Source organism: Anomaloglossus baeobatrachus, unplaced genomic scaffold (genome assembly GCF_048569485.1).
Source record: "Anomaloglossus baeobatrachus isolate aAnoBae1 unplaced genomic scaffold, aAnoBae1.hap1 Scaffold_2545, whole genome shotgun sequence".
NCBI classification, from domain to species: domain Eukaryota; kingdom Metazoa; phylum Chordata; class Amphibia; order Anura; family Aromobatidae; genus Anomaloglossus; species Anomaloglossus baeobatrachus.
The window spans coordinates 131,795-155,197 of record NW_027442115.1 but is presented as its reverse complement, the minus strand read 5'-3'; the positions used below and the strand labels follow the sequence as shown (position 1 = coordinate 155,197).

Sequence of the window (23,403 nt, the reverse complement as noted above, 5' to 3'; positions counted from 1 at the left end):
TGCCTTAAAAATGGCTTTAAAATGGATTTGGAGCATGGAGACGATTATCTCGGGATTGCAAGATAACCAAACAAAACTTTTAGTGGATTTCTACTTATTTTATTAAATATCATCTCCACCAAACAGGACAAGCTTGCATCTGTTATAGTTTTGGAGAAAAATGTGTTCATTTCATGTATGCGCGAAATGCCTTAAAAATGGCTTTAAAATGGATTTGGAGCATGGAGACGATTATCTCGGGATTGCAAGATAACCAAACAAAACTTTTAGTGGATTTCTACTTATTTTATTAAATATCATCTCCACCAAACAGGACAAGCTTGCATGTGTTATAGTTTTGGAGAAAAATGTGTTAATTTCATGTATGCGCGAAATGCCTTTGAAATGGCTTTAAAATGGATTTGGAGCATGGAGACGATTATCTCGGGATTGCAAGATAACCAAACAAAACTTTTAGTGGATTTCTACTTATTTTATTAAATATCATCTCCACCAAACAGGACAAGCTTGCATCTGTTATAGTTTTGGAGAAAAATGTGTTCATTTCATGTATGCGCGAAATGCCTTAAAAATGGCTTTAAAATGGATTTGGAGCATGGAGACGATTATCTCGGGATTGCAAGATAACCAAACAAAACTTTTAGTGGATTTCTACTTATTTTATTAAATATCATCTCCACCAAACAGGACAAGCTTGCATCTGTTATAGTTTTGGAGAAAAATGTGTTCATTTCATGTATGCGCGAAATGCCTTAAAAATGGCTTTAAAATGGATTTGGAGCATGGAGACGATTATCTCGGGATTGCAAGATAACCAAACAAAACTTTTAGTGGATTTCTACTTATTTTATTAAATATCATCTCCACCAAACAGGACAAGCTTGCATGTGTTATAGTTTTGGAGAAAAATGTGTTCATTTCATGTATGCGCAAAATGCCTTTGAAATGGCTTTAAAATGGATTTGGAGCATGGAGACGATTATCTCAGGATGGCAATATAAACAAACGAAACTTTTAGTAGATTTCTACTTATTTTATTAAATATTATCTCCACCAAACAGGACAAGCTTGCATCTGTTATAGTTTTGGAGAAAAATGTGTTCATTTCATGTATGCGCAAAATGCCTTAAAAATGGCTTTAAAATGGATTTGGTGCATGGAGACGATTATCTCGGGATTGCAAGATAACCAAACAAAACTTTTAGTGGATTTCTACTTATTTTATTAAATATCATCTCCACCAAACAGGACAAGCTTGCATCTGTTATAGTTTTGGAGAAAAATGTGTTCATTTCATGTATGCGCGAAATGCCTTAAAAATGGCTTTAAAATGGATTTGGAGCATGGAGACGATTATCTCGGGATTGCAATATAACCAAACAAAACTTTTAGTGGATTTCTACTTATTTTATTAAATATCATCTCCACCAAACAGGACAAGCTTGCATCTGTTATAGTTTTGGAGAAAAATGTGTTCATTTCATGTATGCGCGAAATGCCTTAAAAATGGCTTTAAAATGGATTTGGAGCATGGAGACGATTATCTCGGGATTGCAAGATAACCAAACAAAACTTTTAGTGGATTTCTACTTATTTTATTAAATATCATCTCCACCAAACAGGACAAGCTTGCATCTGTTATAGTTTTGGAGAAAAATGTGTTCATTTCATGTATGCGCGAAATGCCTTAAAAATGGCTTTAAAATGGATTTGGAGCATGGAGACGATTATCTCGGGATTGCAAGATAACCAAACAAAACTTTTAGTGGATTTCTACTTATTTTATTAAATATCATCTCCACCAAACAGGACAAGCTTGCATCTGTTATAGTTTTGGAGAAAAATGTGTTCATTTCATGTATGCGCGAAATGCCTTAAAAATGGCTTTAAAATGGATTTGGAGCATGGAGACGATTATCTCGGGATTGCAATATAACCAAACAAAACTTTTAGTGGATTTCTACTTATTTTATTAAATATCATCTCCACCAAACAGGACAAGCTTGCATCTGTTATAGTTTTGGAGAAAAATGTGTTCATTTCATGTATGCGCGAAATGCCTTAAAAATGGCTTTAAAATGGATTTGGAGCATGGAGACGATTATCTCGGGATTGCAAGATAACCAAACAAAACGTTTAGTGGATTTCTACTTATTTTATTAAATATCATCTCCACCAAACAGGACAAGCTTGCATCTGTTATAGTTTTGGAGAAAAATGTGTTCATTTCATGTATGCGCGAAATGCCTTAAAAATGGCTTTAAAATGGATTTGGAGCATGGAGACGATTATCTCGGGATTGCAAGATAACCAAACAAAACTTTTAGTGGATTTCTACTTATTTTATTAAATATCATCTCCACCAAACAGGACAAGCTTGCATCTGTTATAGTTTTGGAGAAAAATGTGTTCATTTCATGTATGCGCGAAATGCCTTAAAAATGGCTTTAAAATGGATTTGGAGCATGGAGATGATTATCTCGGGATTGCAAGATAACCAAACAAAACTTTTAGTGGATTTCTACTTATTTTATTAAATATCATCTCCACCAAACAGGACAAGCTTGCATCTGTTATAGTTTTGGAGAAAAATGTGTTCATTTCATGTATGCGCGAAATGCCTTAAAAATGGCTTTAAAATGGATTTGGAGCATGGAGACGATTATCTCGGGATTGCAAGATAACCAAACAAAACTTTTAGTGGATTTCTACTTATTTTATTAAATATCATCTCCACCAAACAGGACAAGCTTGCATCTGTTATAGTTTTGGAGAAAAATGTGTTCATTTCATGTATGCGCGAAATGCCTTAAAAATGGCTTTAAAATGGATTTGGAGCATGGAGACGATTATCTCGGGATTGCAAGATAACCAAACAAAACTTTTAGTGGATTTCTACTTATTTTATTAAATATCATCTCCACCAAACAGGACAAGCTTGCATGTGTTATAGTTTTGGAGAAAAATGTGTTAATTTCATGTATGCGCGAAATGCCTTTGAAATGGCTTTAAAATGGATTTGGAGCATGGAGACGATTATCTCGGGATTGCAAGATAACCAAACAAAACTTTTAGTGGATTTCTACTTATTTTATTAAATATCATCTCCACCAAACAGGACAAGCTTGCATCTGTTATAGTTTTGGAGAAAAATGTGTTCATTTCATGTATGCGCGAAATGCCTTAAAAATGGCTTTAAAATGGATTTGGAGCATGGAGACGATTATCTCGGGATTGCAAGATAACCAAACAAAACTTTTAGTGGATTTCTACTTATTTTATTAAATATCATCTCCACCAAACAGGACAAGCTTGCATCTGTTATAGTTTTGGAGAAAAATGTGTTCATTTCATGTATGCGCGAAATGCCTTAAAAATGGCTTTAAAATGGATTTGGAGCATGGAGACGATTATCTCGGGATTGCAAGATAACCAAACAAAACTTTTAGTGGATTTCTACTTATTTTATTAAATATCATCTCCACCAAACAGGACAAGCTTGCATGTTTTATAGTTTTGGAGAAAAATGTGTTCATTTCATGTATGCGCAAAATGCCTTTGAAATGGCTTTAAAATGGATTTGGAGCATGGAGACGATTATCTCAGGATGGCAATATAAACAAACGAAACTTTTAGTAGATTTCTACTTATTTTATTAAATATTATCTCCACCAAACAGGTTATAGTTTTGGAGAAAAATGTGTTCATTTCATGTATGCGCAAAATGCCTTAAAAATGGCTTTAAAATGGATTTGGTGCATGGAGACGATTATCTCGGGATTGCAAGATAACCAAACAAAACATTTAGTGGATTTCTACTTATTTTATTAAATATCATCTCCACCAAACAGGACAAGCTTGCATCTGTTATAGTTTTGGAGAAAAATGTGTTCATTTCATGTATGCGCGAAATGCCTTAAAAATGGCTTTAAAATGGATTTGGAGCATGGAGACGATTATCTCGGGATTGCAATATAACCAAACAAAACTTTTAGTGGATTTCTACTTATTTTATTAAATATCATCTCCACCAAACAGGACAAGCTTGCATCTGTTATAGTTTTGGAGAAAAATGTGTTCATTTCATGTATGCGCGAAATGCCTTAAAAATGGCTTTAAAATGGATTTGGAGCATGGAGACGATTATCTCGGGATTGCAAGATAACCAAACAAAACTTTTAGTGGATTTCTACTTATTTTATTAAATATCATCTCCACCAAACAGGACAAGCTTGCATCTGTTATAGTTTTGGAGAAAAATGTGTTCATTTCATGTATGCGCGAAATGCCTTAAAAATGGCTTTAAAATGGATTTGGAGCATGGAGACGATTATCTCGGGATTGCAAGATAACCAAACAAAACTTTTAGTGGATTTCTACTTATTTTATTAAATATCATCTCCACCAAACAGGACAAGCTTGCATCTGTTATAGTTTTGGAGAAAAATGTGTTCATTTCATGTATGCGCGAAATGCCTTAAAAATGGCTTTAAAATGGATTTGGAGCATGGAGACGATTATCTCGGGATTGCAATATAACCAAACAAAACTTTTAGTGGATTTCTACTTATTTTATTAAATATCATCTCCACCAAACAGGACAAGCTTGCATCTGTTATAGTTTTGGAGAAAAATGTGTTCATTTCATGTATGCGCGAAATGCCTTAAAAATGGCTTTAAAATGGATTTGGAGCATGGAGACGATTATCTCGGGATTGCAAGATAACCAAACAAAACGTTTAGTGGATTTCTACTTATTTTATTAAATATCATCTCCACCAAACAGGACAAGCTTGCATCTGTTATAGTTTTGGAGAAAAATGTGTTCATTTCATGTATGCGCGAAATGCCTTAAAAATGGCTTTAAAATGGATTTGGAGCATGGAGACGATTATCTCGGGATTGCAAGATAACCAAACAAAACTTTTAGTGGATTTCTACTTATTTTATTAAATATCATCTCCACCAAACAGGACAAGCTTGCATGTGTTATAGTTTTGGAGAAAAATGTGTTCATTTCATGTATGCGCAAAATGCCTTTGAAATGGCTTTAAAATGGATTTGGAGCATGGAGACGATTATCTCAGGATGGCAATATAAACAAACGAAACTTTTAGTAGATTTCTACTTATTTTATTAAATATTATCTCCACCAAACAGGACAAGCTTGCATCTGTTATAGTTTTGGAGAAAAATGTGTTCATTTCATGTATGCGCGAAATGCCTTAAAAATGGCTTTAAAATGGATTTGGAGCATGGAGACGATTATCTCGGGATTGCAATATAACCAAACAAAACTTATAGTGGATTTCTACTTATTTTATTAAATATCATCTCCACCAAACAGGACAAGCTTGCATCTGTTATAGTTTTGGAGAAAAATGTGTTCATTTCATGTATGCGCGAAATGCCTTAAAAATGGCTTTAAAATGGATTTGGAGCATGGAGACGATTATCTCAGGATGGCAATATAAACAAACGAAACTTTTAGTAGATTTCTACTTATTTGATTAAATATTATCTCCACCAAACAGGACAAGCTTGCATCTGTTATAGTTTTGGAGAAAAATGTGTTCATTTCATGTATGCGCGAAATGCCTTAAAAATGGCTTTAAAATGGATTTGGAGCATGGAGACGATTATCTCGGGATTGCAAGATAACCAAACAAAACTTTTAGTGGATTTCTACTTATTTTATTAAATATCATCTCCACCAAACAGGACAAGCTTGCATCTGTTATAGTTTTGGAGAAAAATGTGTTCATTTCATGTATGCGCGAAATGCCTTAAAAATGGCTTTAAAATGGATTTGGAGCATGGAGACGATTATCTCGGGATTGCAAGATAACCAAACAAAACTTTTAGTGGATTTCTACTTATTTTATTAAATATCATCTCCACCAAACAGGACAAGCTTGCATCTGTTATAGTTTTGGAGAAAAATGTGTTCATTTCATGTATGCGCGAAATGCCTTAAAAATGGCTTTAAAATGGATTTGGAGCATGGAGACGATTATCTCGGGATTGCAAGATAACCAAACAAAACTTTTAGTGGATTTCTACTTATTTTATTAAATATCATCTCCACCAAACAGGACAAGCTTGCATCTGTTATAGTTTTGGAGAAAAATGTGTTCATTTCATGTATGCGCGAAATGCCTTAAAAATGGCTTTAAAATGGATTTGGAGCATGGAGACGATTATCTCGGGATTGCAATATAACCAAACAAAACTTTTAGTGGATTTCTACTTATTTTATTAAATATCATCTCCACCAAACAGGACAAGCTTGCATCTGTTATAGTTTTGGAGAAAAATGTGTTCATTTCATGTATGCGCGAAATGCCTTAAAAATGGCTTTAAAATGGATTTGGAGCATGGAGACGATTATCTCGGGATTGCAAGATAACCAAACAAAACTTTTAGTGGATTTCTACTTATTTTATTAAATATCATCTCCACCAAACAGGACAAGCTTGCATCTGTTATAGTTTTGGAGAAAAATGTGTTCATTTCATGTATGCGCGAAATGCCTTAAAAATGGCTTTAAAATGGATTTGGAGCATGGAGACGATTATCTCGGGATTGCAAGATAACCAAACAAAACTTTTAGTGGATTTCTACTTATTTTATTAAATATCATCTCCACCAAACAGGACAAGCTTGCATCTGTTATAGTTTTGGAGAAAAATGTGTTCATTTCATGTATGCGCGAAATGCCTTAAAAATGGCTTTAAAATGGATTTGGAGCATGGAGACGATTATCTCGGGATTGCAAGATAACCAAACAAAACTTTTAGTGGATTTCTACTTATTTTATTAAATATCATCTCCACCAAACAGGACAAGCTTGCATCTGTTATAGTTTTGGAGAAAAATGTGTTCATTTCATGTATGCGCGAAATGCCTTAAAAATGGCTTTAAAATGGATTTGGAGCATGGAGACGATTATCTCGGGATTGCAAGATAACCAAACAAAACTTTTAGTGGATTTCTACTTATTTTATTAAATATCATCTCCACCAAACAGGACAAGCTTGCATGTGTTATAGTTTTGGAGAAAAATGTGTTCATTTCATGTATGCGCGAAATGCCTTAAAAATGGCTTTAAAATGGATTTGGAGCATGGAGACGATTATCTCGGGATTGCAAGATAACCAAACAAAACTTTTAGTGGATTTCTACTTATTTTATTAAATATCATCTCCACCAAACAGGACAAGCTTGCATCTGTTATAGTTTTGGAGAAAAATGTGTTCATTTCATGTATGCGCGAAATGCCTTAAAAATGGCTTTAAAATGGATTTGGAGCATGGAGACGATTATCTCGGGATTGCAATATAACCAAACAAAACTTTTAGTGGATTTCTACTTATTTTATTAAATATCATCTCCACCAAACAGGACAAGCTTGCATCTGTTATAGTTTTGGAGAAAAATGTGTTCATTTCATGTATGCGCGAAATGCCTTAAAAATGGCTTTAAAATGGATTTGGAGCATGGAGACGATTATCTCGGGATTGCAAGATAACCAAACAAAACTTTTAGTGGATTTCTACTTATTTTATTAAATATCATCTCCACCAAATAGGACAAGCTTGCATATGTTATAGTTTTGGAGAAAAATGTGTTCATTTCATGTATGCGCGAAATGCCTTAAAAATGGCTTTAAAATGGATTTGGAGCATGGAGACGATTATCTCGGGATTGCAAGATAACCAAACAAAACTTTTAGTGGATTTCTACTTATTTTATTAAATATCATCTCCACCAAACAGGACAAGCTTGCATCTGTTATAGTTTTGGAGAAAAATGTGTTCATTTCATGTATGCGCGAAATGCCTTAAAAATGGCTTTAAAATGGATTTGGAGCATGGAGACGATTATCTCGGGATTGCAAGATAACCAAACAAAACTTTTAGTGGATTTCTACTTATTTTATTAAATATCATCTCCACCAAACAGGACAAGCTTGCATCTGTTATAGTTTTGGAGAAAAATGTGTTCATTTCATGTATGCGCGAAATGCCTTAAAAATGGCTTTAAAATGGATTTGGAGCATGGAGACGATTATCTCGGGATTGCAAGGTAACCAAACAAAACTTTTAGTGGATTTCTACTTATTTTATTAAATATCATCTCCACCAAACAGGACAAGCTTGCATCTGTTATAGTTTTGGAGAAAAATGTGTTCATTTCATGTATGCGCGAAATGCCTTAAAAATGGCTTTAAAATGGATTTGGAGCATGGAGACGATTATCTCGGGATTGCAAGATAACCAAACAAAACTTTTAGTGGATTTCTACTTATTTTATTAAATATCATCTCCACCAAACAGGACAAGCTTGCATCTGTTATAGTTTTGGAGAAAAATGTGTTCATTTCATGTATGCGCGAAATGCCTTAAAAATGGCTTTAAAATGGATTTGGAGCATGGAGACGATTATCTCGGGATTGCAAGATAACCAAACAAAACTTTTAGTGGATTTCTACTTATTTTATTAAATATCATCTCCACCAAACAGGACAAGCTTGCATCTGTTATAGTTTTGGAGAAAAATGTGTTCATTTCATGTATGCGCGAAATGCCTTAAAAATGGCTTTAAAATGGATTTGGAGCATGGAGACGATTATCTCGGGATTGCAAGATAACCAAACAAAACTTTTAGTGGATTTCTACTTATTTTATTAAATATCATCTCCACCAAACAGGACAAGCTTGCATCTGTTATAGTTTTGGAGAAAAATGTGTTCATTTCATGTATGCGCGAAATGCCTTAAAAATGGCTTTAAAATGGATTTGGAGCATGGAGACGATTATCTCGGGATTGCAATATAACCAAACAAAACTTTTAGTGGATTTCTACTTATTTTATTAAATATCATCTCCACCAAACAGGACAAGCTTGCATGTGTTATAGTTTTGGAGAAAAATGTGTTCATTTCATGTATGCGCAAAATGCCTTTGAAATGGCTTTAAAATGGATTTGGAGCATGGAGACGATTATCTCAGGATGGCAATATAAACAAACGAAACGTTTAGTAGATTTCTACTTATTTTATTAAATATTATCTCCACCAAACAGGACAAGCTTGCATCTGTTATAGTTTTGGAGAAAAATGTGTTCATTTCATGTATGCGCGAAATGCCTTAAAAATGGCTTTAAAATGGATTTGGAGCATGGAGACGATTATCTCGGGATTGCAAGATAACCAAACAAAACTTTTAGTGGATTTCTACTTATTTTATTAAATATCATCTCCACCAAACAGGACAAGCTTGCATGTGTTATAGTTTTGGAGAAAAATGTGTTCATTTCATGTATGCGCGAAATGCCTTAAAAATGGCTTTAAAATGGATTTGGAGCATGGAGACGATTATCTCGGGATTGCAAGATAACCAAACAAAACTTTTAGTGGATTTCTACTTATTTTATTAAATATCATCTCCACCAAACAGGACAAGCTTGCATCTGTTATAGTTTTGGAGAAAAATGTGTTCATTTCATGTATGCGCGAAATGCCTTAAAAATGGCTTTAAAATGGATTTGGAGCATGGAGACGATTATCTCGGGATTGCAATATAACCAAACAAAACTTTTAGTGGATTTCTACTTATTTTATTAAATATCATCTCCACCAAACAGGACAAGCTTGCATCTGTTATAGTTTTGGAGAAAAATGTGTTCATTTCATGTATGCGCGAAATGCCTTAAAAATGGCTTTAAAATGGATTTGGAGCATGGAGACGATTATCTCGGGATTGCAAGATAACCAAACAAAACTTTTAGTGGATTTCTACTTATTTTATTAAATATCATCTCCACCAAATAGGACAAGCTTGCATCTGTTATAGTTTTGGAGAAAAATGTGTTCATTTCATGTATGCGCGAAATGCCTTAAAAATGGCTTTAAAATGGATTTGGAGCATGGAGACGATTATCTCGGGATTGCAAGATAACCAAACAAAACTTTTAGTGGATTTCTACTTATTTTATTAAATATCATCTCCACAAAACAGGACAAGCTTGCATCTGTTATAGTTTTGGAGAAAAATGTGTTCATTTCATGTATGCGCGAAATGCCTTAAAAATGGCTTTAAAATGGATTTGGAGCATGGAGACGATTATCTCGGGATTGCAAGATAACCAAACAAAACTTTTAGTGGATTTCTACTTATTTTATTAAATATCATCTCCACCAAACAGGACAAGCTTGCATCTGTTATAGTTTTGGAGAAAAATGTGTTCATTTCATGTATGCGCGAAATGCCTTAAAAATGGCTTTAAAATGGATTTGGAGCATGGAGACGATTATCTCGGGATTGCAAGGTAACCAAACAAAACTTTTAGTGGATTTCTACTTATTTTATTAAATATCATCTCCACCAAACAGGACAAGCTTGCATCTGTTATAGTTTTGGAGAAAAATGTGTTCATTTCATGTATGCGCGAAATGCCTTAAAAATGGCTTTAAAATGGATTTGGAGCATGGAGACGATTATCTCGGGATTGCAAGATAACCAAACAAAACTTTTAGTGGATTTCTACTTATTTTATTAAATATCATCTCCACCAAACAGGACAAGCTTGCATCTGTTATAGTTTTGGAGAAAAATGTGTTCATTTCATGTATGCGCGAAATGCCTTAAAAATGGCTTTAAAATGGATTTGGAGCATGGAGACGATTATCTCGGGATTGCAAGATAACCAAACAAAACTTTTAGTGGATTTCTACTTATTTTATTAAATATCATCTCCACCAAACAGGACAAGCTTGCATCTGTTATAGTTTTGGAGAAAAATGTGTTCATTTCATGTATGCGCGAAATGCCTTAAAAATGGCTTTAAAATGGATTTGGAGCATGGAGACGATTATCTCGGGATTGCAAGATAACCAAACAAAACTTTTAGTGGATTTCTACTTATTTTATTAAATATCATCTCCACCAAACAGGACAAGCTTGCATCTGTTATAGTTTTGGAGAAAAATGTGTTCATTTCATGTATGCGCGAAATGCCTTAAAAATGGCTTTAAAATGGATTTGGAGCATGGAGACGATTATCTCGGGATTGCAATATAACCAAACAAAACTTTTAGTGGATTTCTACTTATTTTATTAAATATCATCTCCACCAAACAGGACAAGCTTGCATGTGTTATAGTTTTGGAGAAAAATGTGTTCATTTCATGTATGCGCAAAATGCCTTTGAAATGGCTTTAAAATGGATTTGGAGCATGGAGACGATTATCTCAGGATGGCAATATAAACAAACGAAACGTTTAGTAGATTTCTACTTATTTTATTAAATATTATCTCCACCAAACAGGACAAGCTTGCATCTGTTATAGTTTTGGAGAAAAATGTGTTCATTTCATGTATGCGCGAAATGCCTTAAAAATGGCTTTAAAATGGATTTGGTGCATGGAGACGATTATCTCGGGATTGCAAGATAACCAAACAAAACTTTTAGTGGATTTCTACTTATTTTATTAAATATCATCTCCACCAAACAGGACAAGCTTGCATCTGTTATAGTTTTGGAGAAAAATGTGTTCATTTCATGTATGCGCGAAATGCCTTAAAAATGGCTTTAAAATGGATTTGGAGCATGGAGACGATTATCTCGGGATTGCAATATAACCAAACAAAACTTTTAGTGGATTTCTACTTATTTTATTAAATATCATCTCCACCAAACAGGACAAGCTTGCATCTGTTATAGTTTTGGAGAAAAATGTGTTCATTTCATGTATGCGCGAAATGCCTTAAAAATGGCTTTAAAATGGATTTGGAGCATGGAGACGATTATCTCAGGATGGCAATATAAACAAACGAAACTTTTAGTAGATTTCTACTTATTTGATCAAATATTATCTCCACCAAACAGGACAAGCTTGCATCTGTTATAGTTTTGGAGAAAAATGTGTTCATTTCATGTATGCGCGAAATGCCTTAAAAATGGCTTTAAAATGGATTTGGAGCATGGAGACGATTATCTCGGGATTGCAAGATAACCAAACAAAACTTTTAGTGGATTTCTACTTATTTTATTAAATATCATCTCCACCAAACAGGACTAGCTTGCATCTGTTATAGTTTTGGAGAAAAATGTGTTCATTTCATGTATGCGCGAAATGCCTTAAAAATGGCTTTAAAATTGATTTGGAGCATGGAGACGATTATCTCGGGATTGCAAGATAACCAAACAAAACTTTTAGTGGATTTCTACTTATTTTATTAAATATCATCTCCACCAAACAGGACAAGCTTGCATCTGTTATAGTTTTGGAGAAAAATGTGTTCATTTCATGTATGCGCGAAATGCCTTAAAAATGGCTTTAAAATGGATTTGGAGCATGGAGACGATTATCTCGGGATTGCAAGATAACCAAACAAAACTTTTAGTGGATTTCTACTTCTTTTATTAAATATCATCTCCACCAAACAGGACAAGCTTGCATCTGTTATAGTTTTGGAGAAAAATGTGTTCATTTCATGTATGCGCGAAATGCCTTAAAAATGGCTTTAAAATGGATTTGGAGCATGGAGACGATTATCTCGGGATTGCAATATAACCAAACAAAACTTTTAGTGGATTTCTACTTATTTTATTAAATATCATCTCCACCAAACAGGACAAGCTTGCATCTGTTATAGTTTTGGAGAAAAATGTGTTCATTTCATGTATGCGCGAAATGCCTTAAAAATGGCTTTAAAATGGATTTGGAGCATGGAGACGATTATCTCGGGATTGCAAGATAACCAAACAAAACTTTTAGTGGATTTCTACTTATTTTATTAAATATCATCTCCACCAAACAGGACAAGCTTGCATCTGTTATAGTTTTGGAGAAAAATGTGTTCATTTCATGTATGCGCGAAATGCCTTAAAAATGGCTTTAAAATGGATTTGGAGCATGGAGACGATTATCTCGGGATTGCAAGATAACCAAACAAAACTTTTAGTGGATTTCTACTTATTTTATTAAATATCATCTCCACCAAACAGGACAAGCTTGCATCTGTTATAGTTTTGGAGAAAAATGTGTTCATTTCATGTATGCGCGAAATGCCTTAAAAATGGCTTTAAAATGGATTTGGAGCATGGAGACGATTATCTCGGGATTGCAATATAACCAAACAAAACTTTTAGTGGATTTCTACTTATTTTATTAAATATCATCTCCACCAAACAGGACAAGCTTGCATCTGTTATAGTTTTGGAGAAAAATGTGTTCATTTCATGTATGCGCGAAATGCCTTAAAAATGGCTTTAAAATGGATTTGGAGCATGGAGACGATTATCTCAGGATGGCAATATAAACAAACGAAACTTTTAGTAGATTTCTACTTATTTGATTAAATATTATCTCCACCAAACAGGACAAGCTTGCATCTGTTATAGTTTTGGAGAAAAATGTGTTCATTTCATGTATGCGCGAAATGCCTTAAAAATGGCTTTAAAATGGATTTGGAGCATGGAGACGATTATCTCGGGATTGCAAGATAACCAAACAAAACTTTTAGTGGATTTCTACTTATTTTATTAAATATCATCTCCACCAAACAGGACAAGCTTGCATCTGTTATAGTTTTGGAGAAAAATGTGTTCATTTCATGTATGCGCGAAATGCCTTAAAAATGGCTTTAAAATGGATTTGGAGCATGGAGACGATTATCTCGGGATTGCAAGATAACCAAACAAAACTTTTAGTGGATTTCTACTTATTTTATTAAATATCATCTCCACCAAACAGGACAAGCTTGCATCTGTTATAGTTTTGGAGAAAAATGTGTTCATTTCATGTATGCGCGAAATGCCTTAAAAATGGCTTTAAAATGGATTTGGAGCATGGAGACGATTATCTCGGGATTGCAAGATAACCAAACAAAACTTTTAGTGGATTTCTACTTATTTTATTAAATATCATCTCCACCAAACAGGACAAGCTTGCATCTGTTATAGTTTTGGAGAAAAATGTGTTCATTTCATGTATGCGCGAAATGCCTTAAAAATGGCTTTAAAATGGATTTGGAGCATGGAGACGATTATCTCGGGATTGCAATATAACCAAACAAAACTTTTAGTGGATTTCTACTTATTTTATTAAATATCATCTCCACCAAACAGGACAAGCTTGCATCTGTTATAGTTTTGGAGAAAAATGTGTTCATTTCATGTATGCGCGAAATGCCTTAAAAATGGCTTTAAAATGGATTTGGAGCATGGAGACGATTATCTCGGGATTGCAAGATAACCAAACAAAACTTTTAGTGGATTTCTACTTATTTTATTAAATATCATCTCCACCAAACAGGACAAGCTTGCATCTGTTATAGTTTTGGAGAAAAATGTGTTCATTTCATGTATGCGCGAAATGCCTTAAAAATGGCTTTAAAATGGATTTGGAGCATGGAGACGATTATCTCGGGATTGCAAGATAACCAAACAAAACTTTTAGTGGATTTCTACTTATTTTATTAAATATCATCTCCACCAAACAGGACAAGCTTGCATCTGTTATAGTTTTGGAGAAAAATGTGTTCATTTCATGTATGCGCGAAATGCCTTAAAAATGGCTTTAAAATGGATTTGGAGCATGGAGACGATTATCTCGGGATTGCAAGATAACCAAACAAAACTTTTAGTGGATTTCTACTTATTTTATTAAATATCATCTCCACCAAACAGGACAAGCTTGCATCTGTTATAGTTTTGGAGAAAAATGTGTTCATTTCATGTATGCGCGAAATGCCTTAAAAATGGCTTTAAAATGGATTTGGAGCATGGAGACGATTATCTCGGGATTGCAAGATAACCAAACAAAACTTTTAGTGGATTTCTACTTATTTTATTAAATATCATCTCCACCAAACAGGACAAGCTTGCATCTGTTATAGTTTTGGAGAAAAATGTGTTCATTTCATGTATGCGCGAAATGCCTTAAAAATGGCTTTAAAATGGATTTGGAGCATGGAGACGATTATCTCGGGATTGCAAGATAACCAAACAAAACTTTTAGTGGATTTCTACTTATTTTATTAAATATCATCTCCACCAAACAGGACAAGCTTGCATCTGTTATAGTTTTGGAGAAAAATGTGTTCATTTCATGTATGCGCGAAATGCCTTAAAAATGGCTTTAAAATGGATTTGGAGCATGGAGACGATTATCTCGGGATTGCAATATAACCAAACAAAACTTTTAGTGGATTTCTACTTATTTTATTAAATATCATCTCCACCAAACAGGACAAGCTTGCATCTGTTATAGTTTTGGAGAAAAATGTGTTCATTTCATGTATGCGCGAAATGCCTTAAAAATGGCTTTAAAATGGATTTGGAGCATGGAGACGATTATCTCGGGATTGCAAGATAACCAAACAAAACTTTTAGTGGATTTCTACTTATTTTATTAAATATCATCTCCACCAAACAGGACAAGCTTGCATCTGTTATAGTTTTGGAGAAAAATGTGTTCATTTCATGTATGCGCGAAATGCCTTAAAAATGGCTTTAAAATGGATTTGGAGCATGGAGACGATTATCTCGGGATTGCAAGATAACCAAACAAAACTTTTAGTGGATTTCTACTTATTTTATTAAATATCATCTCCACCAAACAGGACAAGCTTGCATCTGTTATAGTTTTGGAGAAAAATGTGTTCATTTCATGTATGCGCGAAATGCCTTAAAAATGGCTTTAAAATGGATTTGGAGCATGGAGACGATTATCTCGGGATTGCAAGATAACCAAACAAAACTTTTAGTGGATTTCTACTTATTTTATTAAATATCATCTCCACCAAACAGGACAAGCTTGCATCTGTTATAGTTTTGGAGAAAAATGTGTTCATTTCATGTATGCGCGAAATGCCTTAAAAATGGCTTTAAAATGGATTTGGAGCATGGAGACGATTATCTCGGGATTGCAAGATAACCAAACAAAACTTTTAGTGGATTTCTACTTATTTTATTAAATATCATCTCCACCAAACAGGACAAGCTTGCATCTGTTATAGTTTTGGAGAAAAATGTGTTCATTTCATGTATGCGCGAAATGCCTTAAAAATGGCTTTAAAATGGATTTGGAGCATGGAGACGATTATCTCGGGATTGCAAGATAACCAAACAAAACTTTTAGTGGATTTCTACTTATTTTATTAAATATCATCTCCACCAAACAGGACAAGCTTGCATCTGTTATAGTTTTGGAGAAAAATGTGTTCATTTCATGTATGCGCGAAATGCCTTAAAAATGGCTTTAAAATGGATTTGGAGCATGGAGACGATTATCTCGGGATTGCAAGATAACCAAACAAAACTTTTAGTGGATTTCTACTTATTTTATTAAATATCATCTCCACCAAACAGGACAAGCTTGCATGTGTTATAGTTTTGGAGAAAAATGTGTTCATTTCATGTATGCGCGAAATGCCTTAAAAATGGCTTTAAAATGGATTTGGAGCATGGAGACGATTATCTCGGGATTGCAAGATAACCAAACAAAACTTTTAGTGGATTTCTACTTATTTTATTAAATATCATCTCCACCAAACAGGACAAGCTTGCATCTGTTATAGTTTTGGAGAAAAATGTGTTCATTTCATGTATGCGCGAAATGCCTTAAAAATGGCTTTAAAATGGATTTGGAGCATGGAGACGATTATCTCGGGATTGCAATATAACCAAACAAAACTTTTAGTGGATTTCTACTTATTTTATTAAATATCATCTCCACCAAACAGGACAAGCTTGCATCTGTTATAGTTTTGGAGAAAAATGTGTTCATTTCATGTATGCGCGAAATGCCTTAAAAATGGCTTTAAAATGGATTTGGAGCATGGAGACGATTATCTCAGGATTGCAAGATAACCAAACAAAACTTTTAGTGGATTTCTACTCATTTTATTAAATATCATCTCCACCAAACAGGACAAGCTTGCATCTGTTATAGTTTTGGAGAAAAATGTGTTCATTTCATGTATGCGCGAAATGCCTTAAAAATGGCTTTAAAATGGATTTGGAGCATGGAGACGATTATCTCAGGATGGCAATATAAACAAACGAAACTTTTAGTAGATTTCTACTTATTTTATTAAATATTATCTCCACCAAACAGTAACAAGCTGTGTTTCGCTGAACTCTCATCCCGGATATTCATTCTTACACCGAATTTCCTGTTATAACACAACATTCATGATTTTTATTCAATTTATTTTTATTTTTTAGGTTTATTAGTAGTGATGAGCGAGTACTAAAAAGCTCGGGTGCTCGAAGCTCGGGCCGAGCCTCCCAAGATACTCGTGTACTCGGCCCGAGCACCGAGCCCAATGTTATCCTATGGGAGACCCGAGTATTTTTGTGAAATGACCACCGGCAGCATGTAGAAACCCTAAAAATGGCACAAAAGTCTCCGAAGAGTGCTCAAATGACATGGCAACAGCATGGGGAAGACCCCTTGAAGCATTTATCACTCAAAAGTCACAGCTGTGAATAATTTTGTCCGCGTTTTACGCCATTTTTACGGACTCACCAGAAAACCTTCCAAAATTACACCAAAATGATTTTTCATAGCGGAAATGTTAAGGGCACATACCCAATAGTGAGATAGAGCTAATGTATGTTACTTTTTGAGATCAATACATGAAAGATTTTACGTAAAACATTGTGTGGCACTCCGATGTCCCTGAGAAGAGACGTACATAAAGGCCTCTGAGTCTAATGTGCCCATTTTGAGGAACTGAGTCTTTGTAGTATTTTCCTTTGCCAGGGCAGTCCAAAATTGTGAGGTTCACCAATGCCCCTGCATACAGACGTGCATGATGGCCTGTAAACCTGAAGTGCCCATTGTAAGGAAGTGGGTCTATTGTAGTATAGCCCTTAGGCAGGGCAGCCAAAAATTGGGAGGCTCCACGTTGTCCCTGGATAGAGACGTGCATGAGGGCCTCAAAACATTAAGTGTCCAGTGTCAGGAAGTGGGTGTATTATAGTATAGCCCTTAGGCAGGGCAGCCAAAAATTGGGAGGCTCCACGTTGTCCCTGGATAGAGACGTGCATGAGGGCCTGTAAACGTGAAGTGCCCATTGGAAGGAAGTGGGTCTTTTGTAGTATAGCCCTTTGGCAGGGCAGCCAAAAATTGGGAGGCTCCACGTTGTCCCTGGATAGAGACGTGCATGAGGGCCTGTAAACCTGAAGTGCCCATTGGAAGGAAGTGGGTCTTTTGTAGTATAGCCCTTTGGCAGGGCAGCCAAAAATTGGGAGGCTCCACGTTGTCCCTGGATAGAGACATGCATGAGGGCCTCAAAACATTAAGTGTCCATTGTCAGGAAGTGGGTGTATTATAGTATAGCCCTTAGGCAGGGCAGCCAAAAATTGGGAGGCTCCACGTTGTCCCTGGATAGAGACGTGCATGAGGGCCTCAAAACATTAAGTGTCCATTGTCAGGAAGTGGGTCTTTTGTAGTATAGCCCTTTGGCAGGGCAGCCAAAAATTGGGAGGCTCCACGTTGTCCCTGGATAGAGACGTGCATGAGGGCCTCAAAACATTAAGTGTCCATTGTCAGGAAGTGGGTGTATTATAGTATAGCCCTTTGGCAGGGCAGCCAAAAATTGGGAGGCTCCACGTTGTCCCTGCATAGAGACGTGCATGAGGGCCTCAAAACATTGTTCCCATTGCAAAGGAGCGGGTCTCCTGTCGTTGTAACGTGGAGCCTCCCAATTTTTGGCTGCCCTGCCAAAGGGCTATACTACAAAAGACCCACTTCCTGACAATGGACACTTAATGTTTTGAGGCCCTCATGCACGTCTCTATCCAGGGACAACGTGGAGCCTCCCAATTTTTGGCTGCCCTGCCTAAGGGCTATACTATAATACACCCACTTCCTGACAATGGACACTTAATGTTTTGAGGCCCTCATGCACGTCTCTATCCAGGGACAACGTGGAGCCTCCCAATTTTTGGCTGCCCTGCCAAAGGGCTATACTATAATACACCCACTTCCTGACAATGGACACTTAATGTTTTGAGGCCCTCATGCACGTCTCTATCCAGGGACAACGTGGAGCCTCCCAATTTTTGGCTGCCCTGCCAAAGGGCTATACTACAAAAGACCCACTTCCTTCCAATGGGCACTTCAGGTTTACAGGCCCTCATGCACGTCTCTATCCAGGGACAACGTGGAGCCTCCCAATTTTTGGCTGCCCTGCCTAAGGGCTATACTATAATACACCCACTTCCTGACAATGGACACTTAATGTTTTGAGGCCCTCATGCATGTCTCTATCCAGGGACAACGTGGAGCCTCCCAATTATTGGCTGCCCTGCCAAAGGGCTATACTACAAAAGACCCACTTCCTTCCAATGGGCACTTCAGGTTTACAGGCCCTCATGCACGTCTCTATCCAGGGACAACGTGGAGCCTCACAATTTTTGGCTGCCCTGCCAAAGGGCTATACTACAAAAGACCCACTTCCTTCCAATGGGCACTTCAGGTTTACAGGCCCTCATGCACGTCTCTATCCAGGGACAACGTGGAGCCTCCCAATTTTTGGCTGCCCTGCCTAAGGGCTATACTATAATACACCCACTTCCTGACACTGGACACTTAATGTTTTGAGGCCCTCATGCACGTCTCTATCCAGGGACAACGTGGAGCCTCCCAATTTTTGGCTGCCCTGCCTAAGGGTTATACTACAATAGACCCACTTCCTTACAATGGGCACTTCAGGTTTACAGGCCATCATGCACGTCTGTATGCAGGGGCATTGGTGAACCTCACAATTTTGGACTGCCCTGGCAAAGGAAAATACTACAAAGACTCAGTTCCTCAAAATGGGCACATTAGACTCAGAGGCCTTTATGTACGTCTCTTCTCAGGGACATCGGAGTGCCACACAATGTTTTACGTAAAATCTTTCATGTATTGATCTCAAAAAGTAACATACATTAGCTCTATCTCACTATTGGGTATGTGCCCTTAACATTTCCGCTATGAAAAATCATTTTGGTGTCATTTTGGAAGGTTTTCTGGTGAGTCCGTAAAAATGGCGTAAAACGCGGACAAAATTATTCACAGCTGTGACTTTTGAGTGATAAATGCTTCAAGGGGTCTTCCCCATGCTGTTGCCATGTCATTTGAGCACTCTTCGGAGACTTTTGTGCCATTTTTAGGGTTTCTACATGCTGCCGGTGGTCATTTCACAAAAATACTCGGGTCTCCCATAGGATAACATTGGGCTCGGTGCTCGGGCCGAGTACACGAGTATCTTGGGAGGCTCGGCCCGAGCTTCGAGCACCCGAGCTTTTTAGTACTCGCTCATCACTACTAATAAACCTAAAAAATAAAAATAAATTGAATAAAAATCATGAATGTTGTGTTATAACAGAAAATTCGGTGTAAGAATGAATATCCGGGATGAGAGTTCAGCGAATGAGTTATAGAAATTGTTACAAAAAGGAGTGTGTACGGTTTATGCGTAAATTTTCAGAATGCGTACATGAAAATTATATGTATGTGAGAATGTCCCCCATGCTTTGTAAAAAGTTATTTATGAAAATGTAAATAAAATATATAAAAATGCCTAATTATTTATAATTTATGAGAAAGATATATATGTATGGAAGAATGTTATAAGGTGTCCAAGAACCATAAAGAAAAAGGGTGCATATATAATGTTAGAGGTCTAGAGTTCCACCAGGCTATATCACCCCTAAAGAAATAGAAAGAAGACCTTACTACCTGTGTACCCCAAAAAAAGCTATATTTCTTAGCCAGGATTATGGTGGAGATATGCACAAGTGAAATAAGAATATAAAGTAATACAATAAGATTATAAAACCAATATGTGTGCATTCATGCACCACCCGGTACGCTACCCTTGCCAAATTGCTCACTCTAGATCCCCACACGATCCATGAAGCCGTTCCCCCGGTCACACCGCCTGCTGCCGGTTCCCACTCATCCCTGGGGGAGTTAGGCGAGTGGTATCGAGAGCTACATGTCGGCACTGATGATACCCCCATACACCACAAGGAAGGGGTATACCGGGTGGTACAGGAGTATGAGCGGGTTTTTAGCAAGCACCCTCTAGATTTTGGGCAGATTAAAGGGGTTCAACACCACATCCCTACCGGTACACACTCCCCTATTAAAGAGAGATACAGGCCTATTCCCCCTGCACACTACCAATGCGCCAAAGACATGTTGAGGAACATGAAGGAGGCAGGGGTTATTAGGGACAGCTGTAGTCCCTGGGCCGCTCCGTTGGTGCTGGTTAAGAAGAAGGATGGCACCATGCGGATGTGTGTGGATTACCGGAAGATTAACCAGATAACGCATAAGGATGCTTACCCTCTGCCCCGCATCAAAGAGTCCCTGGCCTCGCTGAGAACCGCTAACTACTTCTCCACCCTTGACCTCACCAGCGGGTACTGGCAGGTGGCCGTGGCACCGGAAGACCGAGAGAAGACTGCCTATGGGACCGTTTTGCTGTACTTGGATGATGTGATTGTGTACTCACAGACGTATGAAGCCCACCTGGAGCACCTAGCCGAGGTGTTCGCGTCCCTTGCCAAGTATGGGATGAAGTTGAAGCCCTCAAAGTGTCATCTGCTGAAACCCAGAGTGCAGTACCTAGGACATGTGGTTGGTGCGGAAGGTGTCGCCCCCAACCCCGAGAAGATCACCGCCATCCAAGACTGGCCGAGACCGACCACAGTGAGGGAAGTGAGGCAGTTTCTGGGCCTGGTGGGATATTACCGTCGCTTCATTAAGGGGTACACAAAGATGGCTGCCCCCATGCAAGACCTCCTCGTAGGACAGACCAAGGGTGGTAGATCCCTAGTAGCCCCATTGGTGTGGGAAGAAAAGCATGAGGAATCCTTCCGCCAGCTGAGAACAGCCCTGACCGGAGAGGAAATCCTAGCGTACCCTGACTACAGCCGCCCATTCATCCTCTACACCGACGCCAGCAATGTGGGCTTGGGGGCTGTTCTATCCCAGGTCCAAGACAGAAGGGAAAAGGTAATAGCTTATGCTAGCCGAAAACTCTGACCGACTGAGAGGAACCCTGAGAACTACATCTCCTTCAAGCTTGAGCTCTTGGCACTGGTGTGGGCTATCACCGAGCGGTTCCGCCATTACCTGGCAGCAGCCAAGTTCACCGCGTACACAGACAATAACCTGCTGACCCATCTAGATACGGCCAAGCTGGGCGCGTTGGAGCAGCGGTGGGTGACCAGGTTAGCCAACTACGATTTCACCATCAAGTACCGGGCCGGCCGTACCAACGTCAATGCCAATGCACTCTCCCGGATGCCCCACCTGTCGGAAGAGGGGCCAGAGGATGATGACCTCGAAGAGATCGAGTTGCCTGCATTTCACCGGCCATTCACTGAGAAGGTGCACGTCTACCAACAACGGGGCCTCCCATATGATGACAAGTTGAAAAAGTTATTAAGTGATTATTGGCTGCAATGGGGCTTTCTGGCTGGTGCCAGCCTCTCTTCTTAGCACACAGGAACCACAATCCCTACACCATGCTTCAATGGATTCTCTCATCCCAGCCCAGTAAAACTACATATTTTACACAGTCATAAGTAGCCAAAAGGGATCTATTCTATTCAATTGCAAATGATCTAGATAAGACTGAGAATAAGATACTGCACGGGACATAGCAGAGTTGGTCAAGTTGAGTGGAGATGAGTTTGCTATTTGGCACAGCTTTTTGCATCAATAAAGCAAGTAAAAGGTGTGAAAGATAAAAAAAAGGGTGAAAGTGTGAAAAGTGAATTGGCCAAATTGAGGTGCATATAAAGTTTTTGCTTTCTTTCAATTCACTAATGGGGCTCATTTGAATCAGGTGAATTGAGTTCTGCTTTTGGAAACTGGGTTAAGAAGGGGTGCACCGGTCCTGGAGGTACTGCAATACCAGGTCAATGCGTGCAGTGGACAGAGCAAGATTTTTTCCATCTCCTTGTTCTAAAAATCCATTTAATATATGGTCCCCAGAGAGGGGACGTATCAGATATTAAACTGATAAGAACAGATTTAATTTTTTTTTTTTTCTGTTTATCAGTAGGACTTCAAAATAACAAAGGTGATCGCCTCCCGTTGCCTGGGAACCGTCCAGGCACAAGAGGGCTATGTGTCACCAGAAGGCGCACACACTTCCTCAAGGCCGGCAGACGTGCAATCCCAGGCACCTTCCAGTACCGACCAAGGTAGCGTCCTCCGAAACTACACTTGATCTTAGCCAAAAGGCCGAGAAGCTATAACCCAAATTGGTTACGGCCTTGAGTGGCACCCTGGCCTATACCGGACACATCTTAGGGAGAGGGAGACAAACCCACGCCTACAGAAGACATTTTGTCACCAAGCCAACCCTTGAAAAGGCT

The 23,403-nt window shown here is 37.6% G+C and overlaps 1 pseudogene; it reads right to left on the bottom strand.

Annotated features, from left to right (window-relative positions):
- Positions 1-22,903: 22,903 nt before the first annotated feature.
- On the bottom strand, positions 22,904-23,110 carry LOC142262957 (U2 spliceosomal RNA; annotated as a pseudogene).
- Between the last annotated feature and the right edge of the window lie 293 nt (positions 23,111-23,403).